Raw genomic sequence first — 26361 nt, 5'->3', positions numbered from 1 at the left:
TAGAGGTCTATAAAATCATGAATGGTGTGGAGAAAGTAAATAAGGAAGTATTATTTACTCCTTCTCATAACACAAGAACTAGGGGTCACCAAATGAAATTAATTGGCAGCAGGTTTAAAACAAACAAAAGGAAATATTTTTTCTTGAACAGTCAACCTGTGGAACTCCTTGCCAGAGGATGTTGTGAAAGCCAAGACTATAACCCAGAGATAGGTAAAGAGCTAGAGAGATGCTGTAGGAAGGAGTCCAGGGAAGAGCAATAGGGTCTGTGACTAAACAGACTGACTTTGTTCGTGCTAGAGTTTCTGGTTTCAAGCTGTCCTGAAGTGGTAGCAGACTAGTCAGAAGCATGACACAAACCCCTAATTAGTTCTGAATTCTACACTTAGATGTCATCAACCAAGAATCAGGTATGATCTCCTCAAACACTCTAAGAGCCTTAACGTGGAGTCCAAGACTATCCCCTTGGGTAGGCCAATCCATCTTGACACTGAGGTATGCTTGCCTTTGGGATAGATGGTCCCTTACATCAAAAATCACAACAAAATTGAGGTTACTCCTAGTCCCAAAGGACCAGTCACTTACCTCAGGTCAATTGCACCTTAGATCTCACACCAAAGACAATGCTCGTAAGCCAGTCCTGAAGGAAAAGGAAATAGGAGTTATTTACAAGGTTAAATCAGGTAAACATACACACAAATGCTTTCAAAAGGTGATAGAAGCCTTTAAAACAAACAAGCACTATAGGTCCCTAGGGCTAAGCCAAGCTAAACATTGGGCATCTCTTTCTTATGCCTAGAAAACCTTGCCCGTGGGAATCCAAGCAGCACAGAAATACAGTTTATCCTTGTCAGGGATTTGTATTCCCTTTCCCCCTTCTCTGAGCTGCCAGCTCAGCCAATGGGAGGAATCACTTGCATGTCTCTTCTTCTGGGGGGGAGGGGTGGAGCAGGGAGGAGAAGGGAAGAGCGCAATCAAACTCTTTTATCTTCTGGTATTCCACAATGGGGTCAATGGGCCTTCTCTGTAGGGCAGGACCTAACACCTATTCTCACGGACCAGCAAATGCCTTACAATATGGGATGCAGATGTTATACGTGAGATTAATGCTTGCAGCAATTTACAAGCATTCAATAAAGTCTAAACACTAAGCACACTTTTATAACTCTAATACCTATTTTAACAATATTAATACACAAGTGTACCAGACTAATTCCAGCTGTGTATTTGTCAGGAGGTCTGGGCTCTTTGACATAAACTGGCATCTGGTTTGCTAGTGTCACACCTAGGCTGGAACCCAGAGTAGCAGGCAGGCCCAGGTTCCCCTACCAGCCACTTGTAAAATGGGACAGGACCTGGAGAAGTGGAACTGGAAGACCATCTAAGGTGGCATTTGGACAGTTTGTCTGGTGGGACTTTGTTACCCCGTAAAGAGGGGAACACATCGTGACCTGGCAGGAGGGCCAAGTCTGAGACACACACAGTCAGAGCAACCACAGCACGAGCAATGGACACAAGAAGATGCCAGATGGCGTGAGAGCTAATTCCCAGACCTAGCCACAAGGAGGCGCATCTTGTGAGTTGACACCCCATTACCCAGTCCTTTGTTAGATTGTATTTATTCTTGGTATTATAAATAAGATATTTTGTTTTCATTAATTCTAAGACTCAGCCTGATATGTGCTACTAAGTTATTTAGAAATCTGACTGAGGCGTCTCAGAATGATGCTATATAATAATTACCACCACAACAGTGTATCTCTGGGTTTCCAGTTCCTGGTGGGGGGGGGGGGGCGAGGAGAGAAAAAGACTAAAACCTTTTAACTCCAAGTCTAAAAGAGACAAGGAGTGAATAAATCCTGGATAATGGCAGCAACAGAACCAGATAGTCACAAAATGTGTGTATGTGTGTCAGCTGTTCACCAGAGGGGGATCAGGTCATCACAGATATGTTCAGGATACTAGTGTTGGACTTGTGTCCAGACTCCTTGAGGAACCTCTTCCCTGCTTGTGATCCTCCCACAGGTTTGAAATGGACATCCATGTGTCCCCTATAAGTTTTTCAAACTAGATAAACTTCACGGACACAAGTAAATCCTGCATTCTGTAATCTCCAGAGATAAATGGGCAGATCCTGATCTCTGGTACACTGATCTAAGTCCAGAGCAGGTACCACTGTAGACAATGGGGCTACTTGCACATGTGCTCAAAGCTAACCGATCAAGCCTGCTTGCACACACATTCCTGTCCAATCTGAAGCAAACTTTCAGTATATGCCCGTCTCTGACTGGTCCCTCCTCTTTCACTTGTATTCTTCAATGAACTGAAAGACCAGAGAACAGAATAGTTGTGATGGTGGCAAAGAGCAGATGTTTGCTTTAAGAAAATTTTCATTTTCTTTTAAGGCAGGATCTGATGATTGTATCTTAAATTAAACACAGTTTGATACAGGCCAATTGGTTCTGATCAATGATTGTTGGTTTTCTTTTTATTTATTTAGGCTCAGGGACAATTATTAAAAGTGTATTTTTGGAGAAGAATATCTGCTCTGTTTAAATTAGATTAAATTTTCTAGTGGCTTTATTAGTTCTCTAAATGACCAAGTTAACACATTAGTCATTTTAAGTCACTGGCAATGATAAAACTACTTTACCAAATGTGCATATATCTACATCCCAAAGCACTAACAGAATAGAAAATTAAAGATGTACTTACCTCTTGTAAAGTGACATTAGTGCTTATTGACATTAGTCTGGATTGACTGCACTAGAAAGTAAAACCAGTTTTTTTTTTAAATCTGCAGATAGCACAAGCACTGGTGGTGCAAGTTTCCCCACATTACTCCATTATGTGCCTGAATCCTAATCTGGAAGGACAGATTTGAAGGGGATTAATATAAAAAGCTCATTTCCTTAAAGAGAGGCAATAAACCAGAATCTCTACAGTCAGGCTGCACAAATAAAGGGCTCTGATAAATAGAGCTGGTCAGGAACTTTTTCCAAAAAAACCAAACCCAAACCCAAACCCACCTGATTCTTTGAAACAGTCCTGCAATAAATTTCAGTTATACTAGCCAATAGCCCCATGGTCAGGGCACTCAGGTGGGTTAGGGAAGACCTGGGATCGAGGCTCTAATCTAAATCTGGTAGAGTAAGGACCTGAACCTGGGCGTTTTGTAAGTCCCAGGGGCATGCCCCATCCACCTGGCTATGGAGAAGTGGTTCTTGTTTTTACCAGAAGTTCAATCCTGAGAAATCCTTTCTTTCTGGTTTGTCATTTAAAAATGAAAAAGGGGAAAAAAAAACAAAAAAAACTAAAAACTTTAAAGGGTCTTATTTTTTCCCCCAGTGCAGAAAGGGAATCCCCTCCCCCTTTTTTAAAAAAAAAATCTCTAAAATGTTAATGGGACCATTTTCTACCCAGCTCTACTTATATAACCTGGGAAACAAGTCTGACCACACCCCTGGTTTGGGTTTTGCAGCACATGAAACTAGTTATCTATTTAGATGGTCCTGAGTTGAATCCCAACATCTGAAAATTCCTGGGTAGTGGGAAGTTTGAAATCTGATTCATGGCTCCACAACAACTTGCCACACTCGTTTGGCCATCTTTTTTTAAAAGAGAGAGGGACCCAAACTGGAAATATTTATCCAACCCAACTTATCCCCACTCCACTGTCCCCTTCTTTGAAAATTTAGCTAATTGGAATCCAGATTAAAAACCAAACCACACAAAAAGCCACACAGATTTTAGACTTGTAAAAGCAAAGGCCATCCAGATAGCAGGTGATTTTGGTTGACTGTCTTGATTTAATTCAGTCTATGACTCCTTTGTTGAGCCTGTCTCCAAGAGTATTACTTGACTAATCCAGATCTGAGTCTGACTTGCATGTGAAATGCTCCTTTTCTCTTTAATATACTATCAAGTCCCTCTAATATGTATTTTGGCAATTTTTTTTTAACCTTCATGTTTAATCTTCTTAAAGGTGAGGTGCAGGAGGAAAAATATCAGGAGAATTACTTTAACATATAAAATGCTGAATCGCAAACACATTTCCCTCTCACTTGCCCATCTCTTTTCTCCTATGCAGAGAAATATAATCCAATTTTCAGCTATTTGTTCCTGTTACAGTTTGTGGTTAAAATTTGTCATATATTTATTGCAGCCTTTATTAAGAAGTTGCTGCATTATGCAGGTAAGGACCATATTTTTAAAAGTGCTCAGGACCCAGCTGCTTCTATTTAGAAATGAATTGGTTGCCATTAGAAAGTCAGCAGTTGCCAAGAGTTACCACATGATGGTAGCATGTTTTTTTCCTATACTTACAATAAAAAATAACTAGTGCTTTGTGGGAACTACAAGTAACTAATGATAACCATCACGCTACCTTAAAATAATACATAAGCCCTGTGTACAAAAGCTCCCAAGGAGAAGGATCTCTCTGCCACATTTATTGGAAAAGGGGGAAATGTGACTGAGAGAGCGCTTCATTTGCATAAGTTGTCTACCCAGAATTCCAGTGACACTTTGGGAGTCACCATAACTGCAGACACACACTGTATAGTTATGAGTGCATTGTTGGTGGCAAAGACTCTGCTAAAGAGTCCTGTATACTACTGGCTCCCCTCCACTGATGATTCTACACCACTTGGAAGGCTCTTGGTGGGAGATGATGCAGAGGGCAGTAGCAGAGCAACATAAATGTGATCAGGCCCCTTTTACCCAGCCACTAAACAAAGCTGAAATCAGAATAGCTGGATTAGGACACAGAGCCTCGGGACAGGACCAGCTAGCACTTCCCAAGGGACTGGAGATAGGTCTGCTCAAGTGCGTCTCTACAGAGCTAACTACTGACACCTAAACATGAGTGGAGTTTAACAAATGGAGAAGGAGGAAGTGGTAAAGGGATATTTGCCTAATGGACATTGACACTGCTACATGGGGAACTGAGTAAATGGGCACCTGCCAAAGTTACTGTGGGGGAATGTTTTACTTGTCCATTTAGATATTGTGTTTTCTCTCTTTGTTATTGCTGTGTTCCCTCCCCCTGCCCCCCAATATAGATTTTCTTGTTTCGCACACAGACTCAGTGCTTGCGAGTGGGGAAGTAAAAAGTACACCTAGGAAAGGTAATGATCCCAGATACTCTGTGTGGTGGCTTGAGCTGGTGGTGGTGGTTAATTTTAAGATGCACCCATAGCTCTTTTGAACTAACCACCTTGTTGCTAGCAACAACATGTGGCAAAAGGATTACAAATACCTTTATGCTATCTGTTGGATAATGTTAGTATATTTTTGGTTTATGTTGACATTTCAGTCTTGGATGTCTTTGTCCTGAACTGTTGATATGTATAAAAATAACTCACACTATTAAGTTACAAAATATTTCAGATACATAAGTTAAAACCCCCATCAATTTGCAAATGTCCGTGCAAGTGCTTAGTTTTAAGATGTGAGGAGCCCTTTAGAGTAGAAAGGGATTCCTCATGTGAAGAATTGATTAAATCTTTGTTGCATTAAGACCCTACAGCAGAGATGAGACTGTATAGCTTATGGTTTGCAATGAGTATACACTTATATCACAGAATTTTGATATATATTTTTTAAAATCTTGTTCAAGAAAATTCCTATGTCTGAGAAGTAGCGTCATTTCAGGATGGATACCCAAGAGAATCATCCATAGAGTCTATGGATAATTTTAATTCTCTTCAAAAGTTTTACTTTTGTCTTAAACAGCTCTGTCTTCAACATATCTTTATTTCCAATAAATGTTATAGTTTTGAAGTCAATATAAAATGGATTTCTGATCAGCTTATCCTCATGTAGTTTACTTTGTTAACCTAATGCATTACATAAATGGTTACACTGCCCTGAATTCTAGCTTCTTCTTAACCATATTTATATAGTGGGTATTTGGTGCTCTCAGATTCTGATACCCTTACTCACTCTGAATACAGAAGGTTCTGTTGAAGCCAATCACAACAGAAAATGCTTTGAGGGAAATATCTGTTTCTCTGTGTTACATATTACCGCTTGCAATTTCCTTACATAGTTCTTTATTAGGGATAAGTCTAGTTTAAACTGTGTCCAGTTCTTTTGCTAATGTGAATGCTATCTTCACTGTAAGAAGATAAAAACAATCCCGCTTTTCTTGCAATTATGTAAAGGATTTTAGCTGTCAATCACTGTATTGTTCCTCTAAGGCAGAGACATCCTCAATATTTTAAAGGTTAGGATTTTGCCTCATACCTTCCATTGCCTTTAGGAGGAATCTGGATCTGCAATCTGAACTCTGACCTTTCATCCTGCGCTAAGGTTCAAAATCAACAAAACGGGAAATCCTGTCCTGTGAATGCATGCTCAGCTGTGGGTAGAATTTGTCTGAACGGAGTACAAAAGGCAATTCTCAAAGTGTGGTGGCATGACTTATAGTGACGTGAGCTAGAGCAGACAAGTATTGTCATGGTAAACACCAAGCATAGGAATATTTAGCTGGTTTTCCCTGTGATGAATAACAAATCTAGATAAAGTCACAGTAAATCAAACAGACGACAACATAAAAACGAGGAATAATAATCCATCTTGTAGTACAAAATAAAACATAATATGCATCAACTGCTATATTTCAGAAGTAATAACTAACACTGTGTGCTGTTGCACACCATTCCAAGTGTTATACTTGACACCAAGCATGGCCTACACTTTATTACATGCTAACATTTCAGTCTCCACCTGGCCAAAGCCCTAGAATGCACATTAAATATTAAAGACGTAATTCTGCTCTCACTATCCAGGTTTTACACCAGAATAACTGCAGTGACTTCATTGAAGTCACTTGTGATTATACATTAGTGTTAATTAGAGTAGAATTAAGTTCTTATTGCCTAGACGTGCTAGATGATATGGAGTGCCTAAATGAAGTCACCTGAAAGGGGCTATCCTCAGAAAGTGCTGAACACTAGCCTTCTAAAAATCAGGCCTCTGGATGGTGTCACTAGCTTGATAATTTCAGCCTTCATGTGTATATCATTATGGTCTCCCAGTAAGCACAACTGTAAGTAAAGTTTAGTAATATTGATTTTTCTAGTTATGAACATTTAATCAGTTACTTTAAAGATTGTATTTGATCTATGTCCTAGTGGGATAATGATATCTCCTTTGTAAAATGCTTTGAGATCTATGGATGAAAAAGCACTGCATAATCGGTATATGGTATAATAGAATTAATAACATTTTAAAATTTAGTACTTCTTTATGGCCACTTCACCAAAATAAATCTCTAGAACATGAATGTGTACACAGTACACTAACTGGTAATTAATGCAAACTAGGAAATGGTCTCGCTGTAAAATAATAAAAAATATCCAGTTTCCCAATCTGTGTGGACCTGACATGGTAGAATGTGACAGAAAAGCTTACTAACACATACAATGGATTAAACATGGTGAGGAATGTCTCCAACTCTGCATTATAATCAATGGGTTTGCTTGCTTTCTAACTTATAATTTTAACTCCCTGTTGTTGACATGAGTCTGTGTGTCACAGAGAGGGGAATTGTGAGCAAGGATGCAATAAACATTTTCTGCCATGTAGTTAAGCTTATGCAAAATGTTTAACAGCATGGATAAGGAAAAAACAGGAGAAGCAGATGCATGGCACAAGGGCCCTTACTTAGGACCTGCTTCCCCACCATTAAAGGCAGTGGGATTTTGCCATTGCCTTTAATGGAGGATAGGATCAAGCCTCTGATATAGAGGAGGTGTGGGTGATGAGTGTAGGCTTGAATGTCTTTTCATAGTTTGTAACTTGCTCTTTCTTTAGATTAAAAATAAATTCCTTACTTTGGAAGTATGTGGAATTTGTAGGTGAATTAAAATAAAATGATGTGAATGCAGGTTTTAAAGCTTCTTCCCTCATGACCTGCTGCTGCATTGCACTGACCAGTTCTAGCTGCTTCCTAATCAAAGTGTGATGGGAAATATGGTGTTAGCGAAAATGCTTGAATGCAAATTTATTTTTGCTGCATACTTGCATTTCCTAAAGTGCTACTTCCCTTATTAAGGGGCTTTTAAAATTGCTCTAAATATCCAAGGAATGAGAGGACAGGAAAAGACTATCCAATTCATCAAGCCTGTCATCTTTTGATTATCTTACTCCCAACTTTCTTCATTTTCACTGTATTCCTCAAGACCTTCTTCCCACAGAAAGAATGCAAATGATTTAAGAGATGATTTGATTTCTAACCATTTCTAAATTTAGGTCCCAGTTGTGCAAAAAAAAATTGTGCATGTGCTTAGCTTTTCCTAGCCAATTGGACTACTCATGGATATAAATGTAAGCATGTGAGTTAATCTCTGTATGATCAGGGCTTTACTCCCACTTTCCCTCACTTCTTTACTTCTCCTTCCCCCCTCATCCCAACACTTGAAAAAGACGTAAAAAATACTTCCACTTTGTTCTACTTGAAAGCTGTAAAATAGTTACAACAAGTATTTAAATGTTACTTTACCCTCACTTCTTTTAAAAACCAGGCAGAAAAGAGAGACACAAAAGGGGATGGAGTAACTTTTGGAAAGAAAACTACATCTTTTTTTCCAAAAATATTTGTTTTAAATGTGCAGGAAAAGAAATTTGTTAAATTTCAAATGCAACAAACTTTTCTCTTTTTTTTTTGCAATTTTTTCATAATTTTGTTGAGAAACTTTATCAAGGCAAAGCTACAATAAAAACATTAATGTACATTACTTATCTAGGATCAGGTTAATATTCAAAAAACCTGGCTAAAGATTCTAGCTTACAGGCTGAGGAGAATCCTCTGAGTAATGCTGAAAAGGTTTACCAAATTTCTAAATATCTATCCTCTTTTTGGCACTTCTTTTGTGTATATACTTGATGTGAAAGCTTTTTCCATTCTGAGAACATTCCTCTCTTACAATACCATAATTCCACAGGATGAGGAGTCACATTTTGCTAATCATATGCAATGTCTAGCTGCCAACAATAAAGAAGAAAATAATTTGTTCTGCTGTTTAACATGTCGATCCTTTACTGGAGCATTAAGTAAGCAGGTCAGGGGTTCTCTAGGAAGTTGACACTGATGTGGATGCAGCGAGGAAAATGAGAATAGACACATGTATGGAATTAAACTACAACTTTTATTAAATTTTAACACAGAGGAGAGGTGCTGCTTCTTCGTATGGCTGATGTAAATGTAGAGCAACAACAATAAATTTACATTTAGATGGTTAAGCCAGATAATTGTGTCTGGAGTAGCAAAGTTGCTGTGATGCCTCCTTTGTATTTGTGAATTGGGCACCGGGTTGTTATACGTTCCATGGTCTGTTCTGGGTGACCACATTCGCACACTGCCATGGTTTGTGCAGATACGATTTAGGGTTGTCTGTGAGCTTTGTGGGAAATCAAAGCCAGGTATTTTCTGCATTGGGTCTTTCTCAAAGTGTTCATTTGTGACTTCTAATCACACACGGATGGTGCATTAACACTCCGCTCTAATGAGACTTGGATTGGGCCCTTAAATTCAATAGAAAGACACCCATTGCTTGTGAAACCATGGTTAGCATCCTCATTGAACTTTAGAATATAAACAGATTCAAATAAATAATGAACACGTTGGTTGCAGGCTGGCAATACACAATTTCTTTACTCTGCACTTTCTCTGGTGGAAACAAAGATTGGAGATGGATTCTACCACCCAATTTTTTTAATATACACTGTCAGTGTCTCAACTCTGATAACTAGATTCTAGGATATCTCCAATGTAATCTTCCCCCTTGTCTTTTTAAAAACTGTTTTAACTTTAAACAAAAAGACCAACTCTTATTTTGTTGCATGTCTATGCTATACATTAAGTATAACAGAAAAACACTGCTGTTGTGTGTGTGTGTGTGTGTGTCTCTCTCTCTCTCTCTCTCTCTGAGATAGCGAGCAAGATTTTTATATATATATATATATATATACACACACAATTTCTGTTAATAAACCTGTGAATGATTTTTCATTAAGCCCTTTAAAGATATCTGTTAACTATCTTTTGTGTGATTATTATTTTCCCTCTGTTTCTTCATTTAGTCATCTCTCTATTAGGGCTTGTTCTTTCCCCATTAAAGTGAATAGGAGAATTTTCCACTGACTTGTCTTGGAGACCTTTACCATTAACTTGAGTAGGTTCATGCCCATATGGTGCTCTTCATCCATAGATCTCAAAGCAATTTACAACAACTAAGGTGCAATTCTCATTTTCACAAATGAGGATGCTGAGGCAGAGATGGGTGAAGTGACTTGTGCAAGGTCACGCACTAGGCTGATTCCAGAGCTGGAAACCGAACCTAGGATGACATCTTGGCCACATTGAAAGTAAATGGCAAAACTCTTTCTCTGACTTCGGTGGGGCCAGGGTTTCACTTTTCTTCAGTCCCACTTGTGTCCTTGAGGTGGGATAGACATTTGGTTTCATGTGGCTTTTCAGCTATCCCTGAAAAATTGCACATTTTCTTCCTAATTTTCACCAAGTCAGGAATAAAACTCAGCAATTAATATAAATCTTATTTTATAAACAATTCTGTAAGGCTTATAAAATGGAGGATTTGATATTGAATAAGTAAGTGCTGCCAAAATGTTATGATGCAAATATGAAATGCTTTAATAAGCTAACCCAGAACAAAGATGGAATCGTAATACAGCAACTTATTTTTACGGTAATAATGAAAGATAATTAGTGGAATGGGAAGGCTGCAGTTCAGCTGCCCCTGCTCTGTAGTTGCTTTAGTCAATGTCAATGCAGCTCAGTTTAATGAAACTAAAAGAAACTTAATGTTGTTAGTTTCAGTTTTACTTAGTAACTGCAGTAGCATAGCTTAGCGTTTTAGTTATGACACTTTGCACTTGTTTCCCTGGCTATGAATGTAGATGGCGCTATGCATGCCTGTACTCTTGGTTCCTTTCTGAGGCTATCATCTGCTTGCATTGCAGCTACTGTAAATGAAAAAGCTGGATGAGATGAGTGTTTAGTTTATTGGGCCCGGACTCCTGAAAGAGCCAGACACAGGCTGACTGACTGGAGCTCTGTGGACACAGGATCACAATACGCACTAGAGATCATGAAGAAACATCTGGAAATTTGGAGAACTTGAGAGTTTGGGAACCTGACAGCCCAATGGTCAGCAGTGCATTTTATTTGTGAGACCCATATTGGGAGTCATTCTAGCAAAGACTGGGTATAATATGCTGTTGTTACTGGGTTAGAAAGAACAGTGTTAAATGAACTTTCATAAGACTAGGTTATACATCTTGAAAAGTCTCAATGAAATTGTAAATTTTAATCAGCGAGAAGATTGAATTAATGTTATTTATCATAACAGACACTTATACAGTGATACTCAGACTGACGGATCCAAAAGCATTTTAATAGCTTAACACAAGGTTCTTTGTCCCATTTCTATAATGCAGCCACATGAAACAGCACATATTTAACAGGATACAACAAAAATTCACAACATTTTTATGGGAACAAGGGGCATTCCAGCAGAATAACCAAAGCGGTCCCACTGTTCAGTGGGGGAGGGTGCAAGGATTTGGGGGTATGTGCAGGGAGTGCACAATGGATTTACACTTTTTTTTTTTTTTTTTTTTAAGATGGAAGCTGAATGTAGCCCTCAGTATGTCCTTAGCTCTTGCACAGATAGGATTCTTCACATTGGGAGGAAAAATGGTGAACAGCAATGTAAATTTGTCTATATTCCCTTAGTGCGCTGATAATGGTGACTAGGGGAAACTGGGTAAGATGGGGCAGGGAATATGAATCCAGAGGATGCCGCCATTTTTTATGGCTTTCAGTTACTTCTAATGCTGACCAAGAGTACTGGCTACTGAATGGTAGTTCAGGGTTAGTCATAAAGTCCAGGCATAGTTATAGGAATGTATCCAAAGGTCTCCATGAAATGGTATTACTTTCACAGTCATCTACTCAGGGCCTCATGATGTATGCCAGACCTAGTGTTCTTGCCGACTCATCAACTTGCAATGACTGCTTCCCCTCAGCTTATTACATTGATTAGAACTTGAGTAATAAAACACCCCAATCAGGAGCCCTATTAATAGCTCTGTGCTGTTCTCATGCAACTCTCACTGACATCTTGGCACACTAGATTGTATAAAGAGACAAAGACTGAACCTCATACATGGATACAGGGAGAAAAAATGTGGAGGGGGGGGCAACAAAAGAGCAGACACTGACACTGCAAAATCTTTTTCAATGTTTTTATTTTAGCTTCCACATCAGTACATGTTAGTTCTGGACAGTGACAAGCTGGGAAACAAAGTAGAAGAGTGGATGGTGTTAGGGAGGCTAAATCAAATGAGAAATTCCTGATCTCCCTCCTTCTGGTGTCAAAACCGTGATAGTCCACTTTCTAGTTGTCATTTGCTATGATTCAATGCTCCTTTCACTAATGACTACACTGTAAAAGCAGGAAGGTTTGCCCTGATAGTCTCTTCCATCTCTAATCTCAGTAGAACCACAGTCAAGGCAGTGAAGAGAGGGGACAGGAGTGAAAGACAGATCCTGGAGTAAGAACTGGAAATGGATGCTGAGATGTTACTGAAAGAGGATGGAGGCTGAGAATTCTTCCTTGCCAGCCAATCTGAGCAAGTTGTCCTTCTGGTAGCCCTTCACTGTCATCTTGATCTCTTTTCATATACAATTCAAATTCCTTGTCAGGGGAACATAAGAATGGCCATGATTGGTCAGATCAATGGTCTATCTAGACAATATTCTACCTTCCGACAGAAGCCAATGCCAGATACTTCAGAGGGAATGAACAGGGCAGGGCAATTTATTGAGTGGTCCATCCCTGTTGTCCAGTCCTAGCTTCTGGTAATCAGTGGTTTAGGGACACCCAGAGTGTGGGTTGCATCTCTGACCATCTTGTCTTTATAGCCATTGATGGACCTTTCCTTCATGAATTTATCTAATACTCTTTTGAAGTATAGTTTTGGCCTTCACAACATGCCCTGGCAACACGTTGCACATGCTGGTTGTGTGAAGAAGTACTTCCTCATGTTTGTTTAAACCTGCTGCCTATTGATTTAATTGGGTGACCCCTGGTTCTTATGCTATGTGAAGGGGTAAATAACACTTTTCTACACACCATTCATGATTTTGCAGACCTTTATCATCTAGTCATCTCTTCTAAAATGAACAGCCCTAGTCTTTTTAATCTCTTCTCATATCAAAGCTGTTCTATACTCCTAATCATTTTTGTTGCCCTTTTCCATACTTTTTCCAATTTGAATATATATTCTTTGATATGGGGCAACCAGAACTGCATGCAGTATTCCAGGTGTGGGCATAGCATGGATTTATATAATGGCATTATATTTTCTGTTTTTATTATCTGTCCCTTAATGGTTCCTGACATTGTCAGACTTTTGATGACTGCTGCATGTTGAGCAGATGTTTTCAGAGACCTATCCACAATAACTCCAAGATCTTTCTTAAGTGGTAACAGCTAATTTAGACCCCATCATTTTGTATGTATAATTGGGATTATGTCTTCCAATGTGCATTACTTTGCATTTATCCACATTGAATTTCATCTGCCATTTTGTTACCTAGTTTTGTGAGATTCCTTTGTAACTTTTTGCAGTCAGCTTTGAACTTAATTGTCTTGGGTAATTTTGTACTGTCTGCAAACTTTACCACCTCACCCTTTACCCCCTTTCCCAGATCATTTATGAATGTGTTGAACGTCTGTAATATTTTTTTATTTAAAGTAAATTTTGTGATGTTGCATTACCCCACTTTGGGTTTGACTCTGGTTGCTACAGTTTCAAGCTCAACAAAGTGAATGTCATCTCTGCTACTTGTTTCTGATTTAAAGCCTCTAGGACAGGGGTTGGCAACCTCTGGCACGCGGCTCACCAGGGTAAGCACCCTGGCAGGCTGGGCCAGTTTGTTTACCTGCCATGTCCGCAGGTTTGGCCAATCGCGGTTCCCACTGGCCGTGGTTTGCCACTCCAGGCCAATGGGGGCTGCAGGAAGCCATGGCCAGCGCATCCCTCGGCCCAAGGATAGTGACCACACATACGTTTACAAGTACAAGTTCTAGTCTGTTTCACACTTTAAGTTACAAGCTTATTAAAGTTGCAAGCAAAGTTATGATTACGCATGTATATAGAAATCCTATAAAGACCTATGCAGTAAGTGTCACTGTAGTAGTACTCACATCCTCAACGATATTCTTTGAGTCTGATGGACATTTTATCAACTGATCATCATTAGTGGGATGTTTCCCTCTGGAGATTTCCCATAGGTAACCCAGTTTTACCCAACCAGGGATCCCTCTTTTATCTTGTGATTCTGACTACACATAACTCTCTGTATGTGTTTATGAAGGTGTCAACCCTCTTTCCTTATCGTATTGTGCCCCCCAGGAATATTGTGGGGGGGGGATTTTTCAAAGGTTGTTTGTAGTTCCTTTTATTCTCTTTAGTATCTACGCACAACATGTACCCTGCAGTCAGGACACGTGTTGTAAGAGATGTTACAACAAGGTATATCATGATCTCAAACAGTACATTGCAGTCAATTTTTTGCAATATCACCAGTTGGCACACCTTTCTTGTGATCTTGTGGCATAGGGTCACTTTTTGGTCACTTACTTATGTCAAACGTTTCTTAAGCCTATGGCCTAGTATGGCTAAGCTGACATCTTACAGGCATCAACCTATAGGCCTTGCGTTTCAGCCCTGATTTACTTAGGTGTCTAATACATAATTATCCCTTCTAACTACTGATCAATTTTATACTTCTATAATCCTACAATTTAAATCTATTTAGCATACAATGATTATATATGACATAACATGAGTTAATCATAACATCACACAGCATACAATAAATGAATGATAAAATGAACTAATTGGCTACACAACACAGGCCCCAATAAAGATTCTGGGGGACCCTGCTATTTACCACTCCACTGTGAAATCTGACCACTTATTCCTACCCTTTGTTTGCATCCAAAGAAGTGGGCTGTAGTCCACGAAAGCTTATGCTCTAATAAATTTGTTAGTCTCTAAGGTGCCACAAGTACTCCTGTTCTTCTTTTTGCGGATACAGACTAACACGGCTGCTACTCTGAAACCTATCTTTTAACAAGTTACTGATCCATTGGAGGACCTTCCCTCTTATCGCATGCTGCTTACTTTGCTTAAGAGCCTTTGTGAGGGACCTTGTCAAAGGCTTTCTGAAAGTCCAAGTACACTTTATCCGGTGGATAACTCTTGTCCACGTGTTTGTTGATTCCCTCAAAGAATTCTAATAGTTTGGTGAGACATGATTTCCCTTTACAAAAGGCGTGTTGACTTCCCCAACATATCATGTTCATCAATGTGTCTGATAATTCTGTTCTTTACTCTAGTTTCAACCAGTCTGCCTTGTACTGATGTGAGGCTTACCAGCCTGTAATCGCCAGGCTTGCCTGCAGAGCCTTTTTTAAAAAAATGGTGCTATATTAGTTATTCTCCAGTCATCTGGTACAGAGACTGATTTTAAATAATAGGTTACATTCTACAGTTCTGCAATTACATGTCTGAGTTCCTTCAGAACTCTTAGTTGAATACCATTTGATCCAGTTACTGTTTTAATTTATCAATTTGTTCCAAAACCTCCTCTACTAACACCTCAATCTGGGAGAGTTCCTAAGATTTGTCACCTAAAAAGAATGGCTCAGGTTTGGGAATCTCCCTCACACCCTCTTCAGTGAACACAAATGCAAATTATTCATTTTGCTTCTTCATGCTGGCCATATCTTCCGTGAGTGCTCCTTTAGCAATTTGATCTTGAAATTGTTTGTTTGGCAGGCATCCTGGTTCTGCTTGACTTCATTTTTTTTTTTTTTTTTTTTTTGCTGTTTAGTTTTTGTGTCTCTTGCTAGTTACTCTTCAAATTTGTGTGTGGTCTGCTTAATTATATTTTTACAGTTGACTTGCCCAAATTTATGTTTGTTAGTACCTGTTAGTAAATATTAATCCTTTTTCCCCTTTCTTGCATATTATAGTCTTTGCACACTGACAATCTCCCCCCTGCCCCCCCCAGGATCTTTTACAATATTAGCAAAGAGTGTGTCTGAATTCTAAGGCCCGGAATGCAGGAACTTCATGTGATCAAGTATTGGGCTGTACTTCATTATTGCTGTTGTCTCCAAGTCTGTGGAAATACAAATGTCTAGGGAAAAAACTTCTCAAACTGGTAAGTGTCTAGAGAAGTATGGTATAAACAAGACTGTGTGATTGATAAGGGATGCTTATGATTTAATTATGTTCTATGATTGATAAGAGGTACTTGCTATTGCAGATGTTTTCATAATGGATGAAACAAGGATCCATTGAAAGATGTTTTTAACTCAGCAAGAACTGTCGGTTGTCACAGGTGTCAGTAATAATGACCGGATTAGAATTCCCTTTAGCTTATCAATCATGTAACCTAAAGATACCGTAAAAGAAATTTCAGAAATAATTAGGTAAAATGAAAATGTCAAAACCAGAACGCATAGTGAAATTAACTGAAAGGGACCTCGAGAATCATGTTTGCTTTTTTTGCAACAGCATCACACTGTTGACTCATTTAAAAATGAACAAGAGTTACATAACAAGAGAGAGATCCTGCACCATTGAGGTCAATGGGGAAAACTCAGACTGATTTCAATAGAAGCAGGATCAGGCCACTGAAGAACTAGCTTACCTTCCTCTTTCCTATGTGAGACACACTGTACCTCAAAATAGCACCCTGTAACCCCCATCTTCATCATTCATATGTGGTTGTGATATCTCATACAAAGCATGCCATGTAAGATATCACATGAAAGGCCATAATCTGCTGAAACCTGTTGTTCTGTCCAAATATGTATATGTGTATGGAATTATGAGATTTTGCTGTGTGGTTGTTACTGAAATATGCTGTAAGTTTGCTAATGACATACAAAGGACCCCTCCCCAGGAAGGTGTTCAAATGGCCATTCATCAGTAAGGGAGTTTTAATCCAGAAGTTACATACACCACACAATGGGGACTGCTCAACTCTGTGACTCAGTTGCACTAGACCACACCAGGGGGATTGCTCAACCCAGTGACTCAGCAAAGCCCACCAGGACATGTGTGAGCAAGTGTCTTCTAGGCACATGGACTAAGGATAAAAATAGGAAACAGCGGCAGCATGTGTTTCTCCTCCCCCACCTATGCTGGAAACAACAAGAACGCTGAGAAAATGACGACTTCATCTGAGGAGACTGATCCAGGTTTAAGAGGGAAGCCTGTGTACTATGAACTGTAACATCCAGTGGGATGAGAAAATAGTGCCTAGTGTAATAAGGTTTAAGATTTAAATGGTGCATTTAGCTTTTATTTTCTTTGGTAACTATCTCTGACCTTTTTGTGCCTATCACTTAAAAATCGCTTAAAATCTATCTTTCTGTCATTATTAAATCTGTTTTATACTTTACCCAAAACAGTATATTTTGGTTGAAGTGTTTTGGGAAACCTCAGCTCAGTTTACAAAAGCTGATGCATGTCCTCTCCACATTGAGGGAGGGGCAGACTGGGTAATAAACTTACTCTGGTCAGGCTTCTGACCAGGGCAAGATGGTACAGCTCTGGGGTGTAAAGCTGGGGAACTGAGGGGAATTGGCTGTTACTTTTCTCTGTGTGATTTGAGAGTCGCTTTAGGAGCATTAATACAATGTAGCTTCACATGCTGTTGTGCTGAATGATCACAGCACCTGGAAGGGTTTGCTGCTTGTCACTAGCAAAGCATTGTGAGAGACAGCCCAAGCTGGAGAGTTAAGGGGGCACAGTGGTACCTCAGTTCCAGACTGCACCCAGGGGATCCTGTCACACCATGTCACCACCATCCCCTTCCATTTTTATTTTTTAAATATTTGTTTCTGTATTATATTATTGTATCCAATCCTGCTCCTATATAGATAATGGCAAAGGTCCCAATTACTTCAATGGGATCAAATTCTCAGGTGGAATGGCTCCAATGGGATTCCACCAGCAACAGATTTGACCTTCTGACTGCAAGACTGTAAGGGCAGAGACCTGCCTTGCTTTTCTCTAAAGCACCTTACTATGGCACTTCAGAAAAAAGTAATAATAAAAAGACTTCTAAATACTTGACATACCAGTGACCCCTAAACCAGTTCAAACTTGGCAGCAATCATCCCCGGAGGAAGGGAGAGACTACGGTTAAATACAGAATGACATGAAGTACAAGGAGAAATTTTAAACCATCTTATAGAATAGCTTGTTAGTTGTGCTTGACAATATAGCATCAAAAATAAAAAATCTCACCAGGAAGTTGAGGTAATAAAGAGGATAAACAAGATCCTAGAAGAAACCAAAATGTTATAAACAGAACTGAAGGTACAGTATCCAGAAAGAGGTTGAAACACATGGAGATGTTCAGAACTATCATAATTGTGTGTGTGTGTGTGTGTGTGTGTGTGTGTGTGTGTGTGTTTTATTTATATAAACATTTAAGAAAAATAGAGGAAAAGATCAGACAAAAACAACCTTAAAATAATCTAGACATCTAAAGGAAGCAAAGCGGTGCAAATGGGCAATTCTAAGACAAATCCCTTTTAAACTAGGAACAATGAAACCAGCTCACAGAAAGTAATTTAGTAGGTGTCAACAAGAATTCCACTAAGAATTGTACAGCCCCAAACTGAAACTCCAGCCTGACAATTAAGACACAAGCAATTTTAATGATCAAGCAGGAATAATAATATCATAATTTGATGTATATGATGATTAAAAGCCTCTTGTGGTTATTAAAATGGGAAGACAGTGGAATCAAAAGTAATATCTCAAAATGAATATCTTAATGAAAGATGGTAATCTAGTTTCCAAGATATTCCAAATGTGACTAAGTCAGTGGGAGCTACCAGGAATGTGCAATAATAATTCAGTGATATTTCTCGACAAGAAGAATTAAAAGACCCTCAAGAATTGTGTGACGGGTTGGATCACAGAACCCCCCTTGGGAGCTGCCACCTGATGTGCCAAGACTAACTCTGCTCCTGTTTTCCCTGCCAGTTCAGGACTCCAGCACCCTGTCTTGCTGAGCCAGACTCTCCCATCTGCTCCAACACGGACCCAGGGTCTGAATCACTTGCCCCAAAGCTGCAAGTTTTGAAAACAGCTCACAGAAGTGTGTTTGTTTGTCTCTAGCATTCAGATGCCCAACTCCCAATGGGGTCTAAACCCAAATAAATCCATTTTACCCTGCATAAAGCTTATGCAGGGCAAACCCAGAAATTGTTCACCCTCTATAACACTGATAGAGAGATATGCACAGTTGTTTGCTCCCCCAAGTATTAATACATACTCTGAGTAAATTACTAAATAAAAAGTGATTTTATTAAATACAGAAAATAGGATTTAAGTGGTTCCAAGTAGTAATAGACAGACCAAAGTAAGTCACCAAGCAAAATAAAATAAAATGCGCAAATCTATGTCTAATCAAACTACATACAGATAAGTTCCTCGCCAGTTCCAGAATGCTCCCTTTTACAGGCAAATCTCCTTTTAGCCTGGGGCCAGCAATCACTCACAACCCCTGTAGTTACTGTCCTTCGTTTCAGTTTCCTTCAAGTATCCTGGGGGGGTGGAGAGACTCCTTCTTTAGCCAGCTGAAGACAAAATGGAGGGGTCTCCCACAGGTTTAAATAGACTCTCTCTTGTGGGTGGAGACCCCCCTCCGCCCTCCTATGCAAAGTCCAGCTCCAAGATGGAGTTCTGGAGTCACCTGGGCAAGTCACATGTCCCTGCATGACTCAGTCTTTACAGGCCGAAGCCATTGTCCACATGGTATCTTGCATTTTGGTCCTGCCATGCGGGCAGGGGACTGGACTCGATGACCTCTCGAGGTCCCTTCCAGTCCTATAATCTATGATTCTATGTCTCCAGGAAGACTTCTTATGTGGATTGGAGCATTCCAAGATGCATTGTTCCCCAAGTGTTTCCTGATCAGGTACTTAATCTGGTGAATTCCTTCCTAAAGAAGCTGACTAAATGCCTCACAAAGCTTACTTAGAAACCAAGCCAGCATACAGCCCATATTCTTAACCTCAAGTAGAAAATGATATATATGTACAAATAGGATGAATAGATATAGTAGACCATAAACTTTACGGAGATATATTACATGGCACAGGCAGCACAAAACATATTCCAGTTATGTCATACATACATTTATAAGCACCCCCTCCATAAAGCCTTATGGGGTACACTGTCACAAATTGTACATCAATAACTATGCTAAACTTTGTGAACTTCAAGGCACTCTGTGTGTCAATCATTATCATTGCCATCTGTGAGGATCATAGCATAGCTGGAATTTAGCTATCCATGGAAACAAGCTGGCTTTAGAATAAGAAACAGCATTACCAAATGCAACTTGAATGGTACCAGTCAAATCACTGAGAAGGCAGGTCTGTGCTGTGGGGTAAATCCAGGCACAGATGAAATCAATGGGAGTTTTGCTATTGACTTCAATGGAGTCAGGATTTTATTTTGTGCAACCTACTCTGAAAGAGAAACAGATGCAAAGATAGGAGGAAAATCGGGAGAGGGCTGTGTTGTAGAAAAGTTAATCACTTATCACCACCTCTCTGCTGCTTTTGGCATTGCTGATCACAACCTTCTTGATGAGTGTAGATGCAATAGAGACTTAGAGTTTTGACCAGGCAGAGGTTTTTAGAGATGCTGGTGATGATAACAGTTTGTGTAGTGAAGGGGGAGGAAGCCAGATTGGAGATGATCCAGGAAGGAAATGTGGGGAGAAGGAGGTAGAAAGAGGTGTGTGTGTGTGTGTGTATGAGAAGACCACAATATATTAAATATACTTGGCAGGCATAACCCATTTGAGCATTTTTTCCTTTAAAATCAGTGGGACTGTGATCATAGACTTCATGATTGGGAGTAAGTATCAAATGTATTACCAAAAAATGAATAATGCATCTATTTCCATGGCTCAAATTCTGTTTGCCGTGCAGAATTGTTTTACTCCCCAGTAACTTAAATCAAGATCTATTTCATGGTCCTCACACAAATGGGCCAAGTTCTTTACTGAAAAACAAACTATTAATTCAAAACAAAAGTGAGTCAATCAGAGCTGTCTTGGTGTGACGTTGGCTTTGTTCTAGATATACACAAGGATTTTTACTATGGCAACTAGTCTGCTTTTTAAATTGAAAATAACTGCAGTAACAGCTCTTGCACAAGAGCCTGCTCCTCTCGGAAAGCTTTTCAGAGACAAACTACTTTGCTGTGTGAATTTTTAAACAGGGATCTCACCTATTTTCTTGTTTTTATGCTATTTACTACTTTTTGTTATTGCTTGCTGCCACAACAAAGCAACTTATAGGATAGAGGGTGCAGTATTATAAATCAGAGAGAGGATGAAAATGTTCTAACACCCACCATAAGCTTTGATTTAGAACATAACATAAAAACGGCCATACTGGGTCAGACCAAAGGTCCATCTCGCCCAGTATCCTGTCTTCTGACAGTGGCCAATGCCAGGTGCCCCAGAGGGAATGAACAGAACAGGGGATCCATCCATCCCCTGTTGCCCATTCCCAGCTTCTGGCAGAGGCTAGGGCCACCAGCCCTGTCCATCCTGGCTAATAGCCATTGATGGACCTATCCTCCATGAACTTATCTAGTTTTTTTTATTTGATTTTTGTTTTGTATTAAAATGGGTCAACAGTTTTCAATAGTGTAGCTACCTTCCCATACCAAGAATCTCCCTCCCATTCAGCAATATGGGAAGGATAAGATAGTTGCAACCCGCAGGTTCAAACCCCAGGTTCTAAATGCTAAAACCTTTTCCTTTTTTGTCTTTAAACAAGAAATACACATGTCTGGGATGTCAGCTCACTGAAGTCAATGACAAAGATCTCATTAACTTTATTTGTGCAGGATTCGGGCCTGGTTCCTTATTTCTCTGTATTTTTTGAACAATGGGGAGAAACAGGTTGAACCAAACTTGCAGCAAACCCTTGAGGGCATGCAGCCTGCTGGTTGGGAGTCCTTCCTCCCCTCTTACTTTTACAGGGCTCTGACATTTGAGCCCTTGTCCATCCAAGGTTCTTTAAACTAAGAGTGGCTCCCTCCTTTGGGACAGGTTAAGCACAGTCTTTCTTTCTTTTATGTATTCCCACAATAATTACAAACATTGGTGACCATATTTCACTACCCCTGGATTCAATACTAACATAATTTGTGACCCAACACCAGCCAAGTTGATTACAATGAGCAAAACACTGCTCCCGCAGCTGAATATCTAGCAAATCTAAGCCAAGCAGGAGCAAACGGTATTCACATAAACACATGCAGGTTCTCTTCCCCTCTCCCAGCTAGCTGTTAGGGAAGCATTCATTCAGAACCTTCTTACAAATAGATAACATACAAGTGAGAGAGTGATGGAAAGAGAGCACAGGAAGTAGTGTCATTGAAGGGAGAAGTAGCATGTGACTTGTTTGTTCTGTCATATTTGTATGTGCACATCCTAGTCAGTAGGTTAAGAGGTGTGGGGGAGAGCAGGATATGATGTTCAGGCCCCCTTGCAGAAGTGGGATTTCAGGTGGGAATAAAAGGAGGAGAGGGTAGAAACCAATCAGAGTGGGTCAATTACAGAGGAAGAGGGAAGTGTGGAAGAAGGCCCAGGCTCAAGACTGGAAGAAGGACACAGTGATTTGTTAGTTGAGTGGAATGGATGAAAAGAGGAGTGAGGTAGGCAGGGCCAATGCTGCATAGAGCATTGAAGGCCAGGATGAGGGGGTCTGATCCAAAGTCCATCAAGATCAGTGGAAACACTTCTACTGACCATACTGGACTTTGAATCAGGACTTACATGTTTAAGTTTAGTCCAAATGGTGAGGAGGAACCTGAAGTGGATGTGATCAGAGTGGTGGTCAGAGCGGTGAAAGAGGTAGGTGAGTCTTGAAGGAACTGTTTGAGCAGACAGAAGTGTGCAAGGTAGACTGTCCATGAGGCTAGGGAGAAGGAAGTTGCAATGGTCAAAATGAGAAATAATCAGGGCCAGAACCAGAGTTTTAGGGGTGTGGATGGAGAGGCAAATGGAACAAATCTCAGCTCATGTTCCTACATTCTTTCTGCTTTAAACTTTCAAATGGACATGGTGGTATGGAGTCTCAGCTTGTATAAATTGGTATAGCTCAATCCAAGCCAATAAATCTTTGCCGACTTTTACACCACCTGAGGATCTGTCCTAGCCAGTGGTGGGCAACCTGCAGCCCATGGGCCTCATGCAGCCCGTCAGGGTAATCCGCTGGCAGGCCACCAGACAGTTTGTTTACATTTGCACGGCCGCCCGCAGCTCCCTGTGACTGCAATTTGCTGTTCCAGGCCATTGGGAGTTGCGGGAGGCATTCTTTACCTACTATCCTCCTTGCTGTACACTGATAAACAGCTGTCACATTCCACCTTAAAGTGGCTACAGTTTGCTGGTGAAGTGGTGGTAAAGCATTTTGGGATCCTCTTGGATGAAAGATACTAACTATCTATAATTTATTGCAGTGCTACTATGAAATGGGATCCAGATAAATTAAAGTTTAACTGGCATTTGTAGAATTCAAAAAATAAAAAGGCAATGGAAAAAGGAATAAATGCTTATTAATAATGAAAGTTTGATAGAAAAAAATCACTAACCTTTTGTTTTCTTTAACATTAAGCCTCAGAAGGACCCAGAGAAATTATAAGTGAACTTTGTAACCAGTGAATGCTCGCAAAATAAGAGCAATTCTGCATGCAAGGTAAAATAGTATTCTGCTAATGCTCCCTTGAATATTTCAAATGAAACTTCTCTGTTAGAGTCCACTAAACAAAACACAGATGCACCTCAGAATCCTTACTGCAGCAAAATAAAGGCTCCATTTTCACATTAAAATGCAATTCCCTGTGAACAACTTTCAGTCAAGAATTTTTAAAATATTGAAATATAATTTTCCATATTGCAAAGGTTCATTTTTATTTTTGTTATATTGGCTCCTGCTTTAACTGACTCTGCAGTCTTCTGATGTATAATGAAGGGAAATTGGTTGTCTCAAGGGACTGTAATTGAGTCATCTCTAGGGACTTGAGTTTGAATTCAAGCTGTATAAAACAGGAATAATTATATGTCTGGTGAAGGAGTAACATTGGTTTTACACCAGTGCAAGTGAAATCAGGCTAAGACCCAGATTACTGGTTTGTATTCAGTCCAGATCAGAAGCAATGTGAAAGTAAGTGTGTGTGTGTGTGTGTGTGTGTGTGTGTGTGTGTGTGTGTGTAATTTCATAGCTCTTCAGTGAGATGAATTGGTGCTGTCCTGTTCCTAATTAACAGGTGTCTATTATTACATCACAAAAACTACAAAAACCATGGGTGCAATTGTACTTTCCAGGCATTTGGCCTATGTCTTTCCCCAAAGTTCCCGGAGCTCTTGAGTGTGCAGGGTGAGCACAGCCACTAGCAAGCCCCTTTCAGGGGATACAACATACTATTTCAGTCTGTTATTTTCCCTATGTTCCTATACTGCACCCATCACCACAATATCTGACAGCTCTGCAGTGAGCTCTGCCTTCTACATGTTCTCTCCTATGCATTTTGTACTCTGGAAGGCATTAAGAATGAGCCATCTCTGCACTCCTATTTGACCAACTCCATAGAAGCACAAGAGGGAGAGGAGGCAGCATCTTGCACCCTGAAGCAGGCAGGCACCATGTGTCCCACTATTAGCACTACCAGACAGCTTCAGAGGAGTCAGCATGAACTGTACACGCATTCCTCCATTCCATTCAGAACAAGGGGAAGGAACACTTCCTGTACAGTGTAGAAAAGCTGCCAGTGCCTCTGGCTGTTAATTTATCAGTCCGTTGATTTGACTGATGGACAAATTCACGTTTCTTTCTGTTGTGACTGGAGGAGCTCAATTTGCAGTACAGTTGCTTGAAACTTTTCCTGAGTACTCAGCTCACTTAAGGCATTTTAATCAGTGCTGTGATCCAGAGACCTCTTAGTGCCAGTGAAGAGGGCACAGGGTTACTTTAAGGTTTTACAGGGCTCCCCTGGGTTGGGTAGGTGCATCATAGTTCACCAAAGGGTGTCATGTAGGATGACCAGACAGCAAATGTGAAAAATCGGGACAGGTGGTGGGGGTAATAGGAGCCTATATAAGAAAAAAACCCCAAAATCGGGACATCTGGTCACCCTAGTGTCAGGTGAGGTCTCTACTGACAGGGCCAGCTCAGGTTTTTTGCTGCTTCAAGCAAAAAAAAAAAACAAAAAACAAAAAACAGAGTGCCACCCCTTGAAAAGGGCCGCCCCAAGCACATGCTTGGAACGCTGGTGCCTAGAGCGGGCCCTGTCTACTGAGAGCCAGCAGCCCAATGGTCATTGTGTAATAATTGTGAAATGTATGTACAAATAATATTTAAGGACATATGTATCTATACCAGGGTTCTCAAACTGGGGGTCAGGACCTCTCAGGGGGTCGTAAGGTCATTACATTGGGGGTCGCGAGCTGTCAACCTCCACCCCAAGCCCTGCTTGCCTCCAGCATTTATAATGGTGTTAAATATATTTAAAAGGGTGTTTAATTTATCACTCAGAGGCTTGTGATGTGAAAAGGATTGCCAGTAAAAAAGTTTGAGACCCACTGATCTCTACTGAAAATTATATTCTTAAGGTCTTGGAGTGAAGTTGGTTCATCTCCTGGCAGCTGCCCCAGCAGGTGGCGTGCCTTGGATCTGTTCCTTTCAGGCAGGAGATAAAAGATGCTTTTCTCTTGTCTGGTCATATATGTATCTGCCTCACAATGGAGGCCTATTTGCATATTAAACCAGGGGCCTGTTGAAAAGTTGTAAAATACATAAGAGAAAATCTACAAGAAGAAACAAAATAGCAGGGCGTCTCCTATTTATGAATGAAGACAAAGAATGAGGCTTCTATATCTTGGGAGGCAAAGGAGCACACTGGGTCCTTCACGGTTTCAGGATCACAACAAAACCTGGCTGTAAAACACTGCAAGGACTTTGGGTGAGTATTGCTCCATAAGACATATGAGTATCTAGTTAATGCTAGGTTCTAGAATGCATGTTAAGATTTCATTTATATATAACCATTTGTTTCCAATATTTGCTACTACTTGAATTTCTGTGCTTTGTTAAGTAAACTTTTATACTTGTTTTCACTATAAACCTATCTAAGTGCTGTGTGTTAAGCGGAGTGGTGATCTGAGGTGGAACTGGCAAGCCAGGGTATACTGCTTCTTTG

At 40.0% G+C, this 26361-nt stretch overlaps 1 protein-coding gene across 11 annotated transcripts in view; it reads left to right on the top strand.

Annotated features, from left to right (window-relative positions):
• ZNF518B (zinc finger protein 518B) overlaps window positions 1–26361 on the top strand; it is a 429620-nt gene that overhangs the window by 357269 nt on the left and 45990 nt on the right. For 3 of the 11 annotated variants that reach the window (XR_010601561.1, XR_010601553.1, XR_010601557.1), the window contains one exon: window positions 16118–16270. The exons of the other annotated variants lie outside the window; for them this stretch is intronic. The gene's annotated coding sequence lies outside the window, so the exon portion shown is untranslated. The remainder of the gene's footprint in view (window positions 1–16117; window positions 16271–26361) is intronic. 11 annotated transcript variants of the gene reach the window in all.

This window comes from Chrysemys picta, chromosome 5 (genome assembly GCF_011386835.1).
Source record: "Chrysemys picta bellii isolate R12L10 chromosome 5, ASM1138683v2, whole genome shotgun sequence".
Taxonomy (NCBI): Eukaryota; Metazoa; Chordata; order Testudines; family Emydidae; genus Chrysemys; species Chrysemys picta.
Note: the sequence above shows the minus strand (reverse complement) of the source record. Positions and strands in the feature narration are given on the sequence as shown.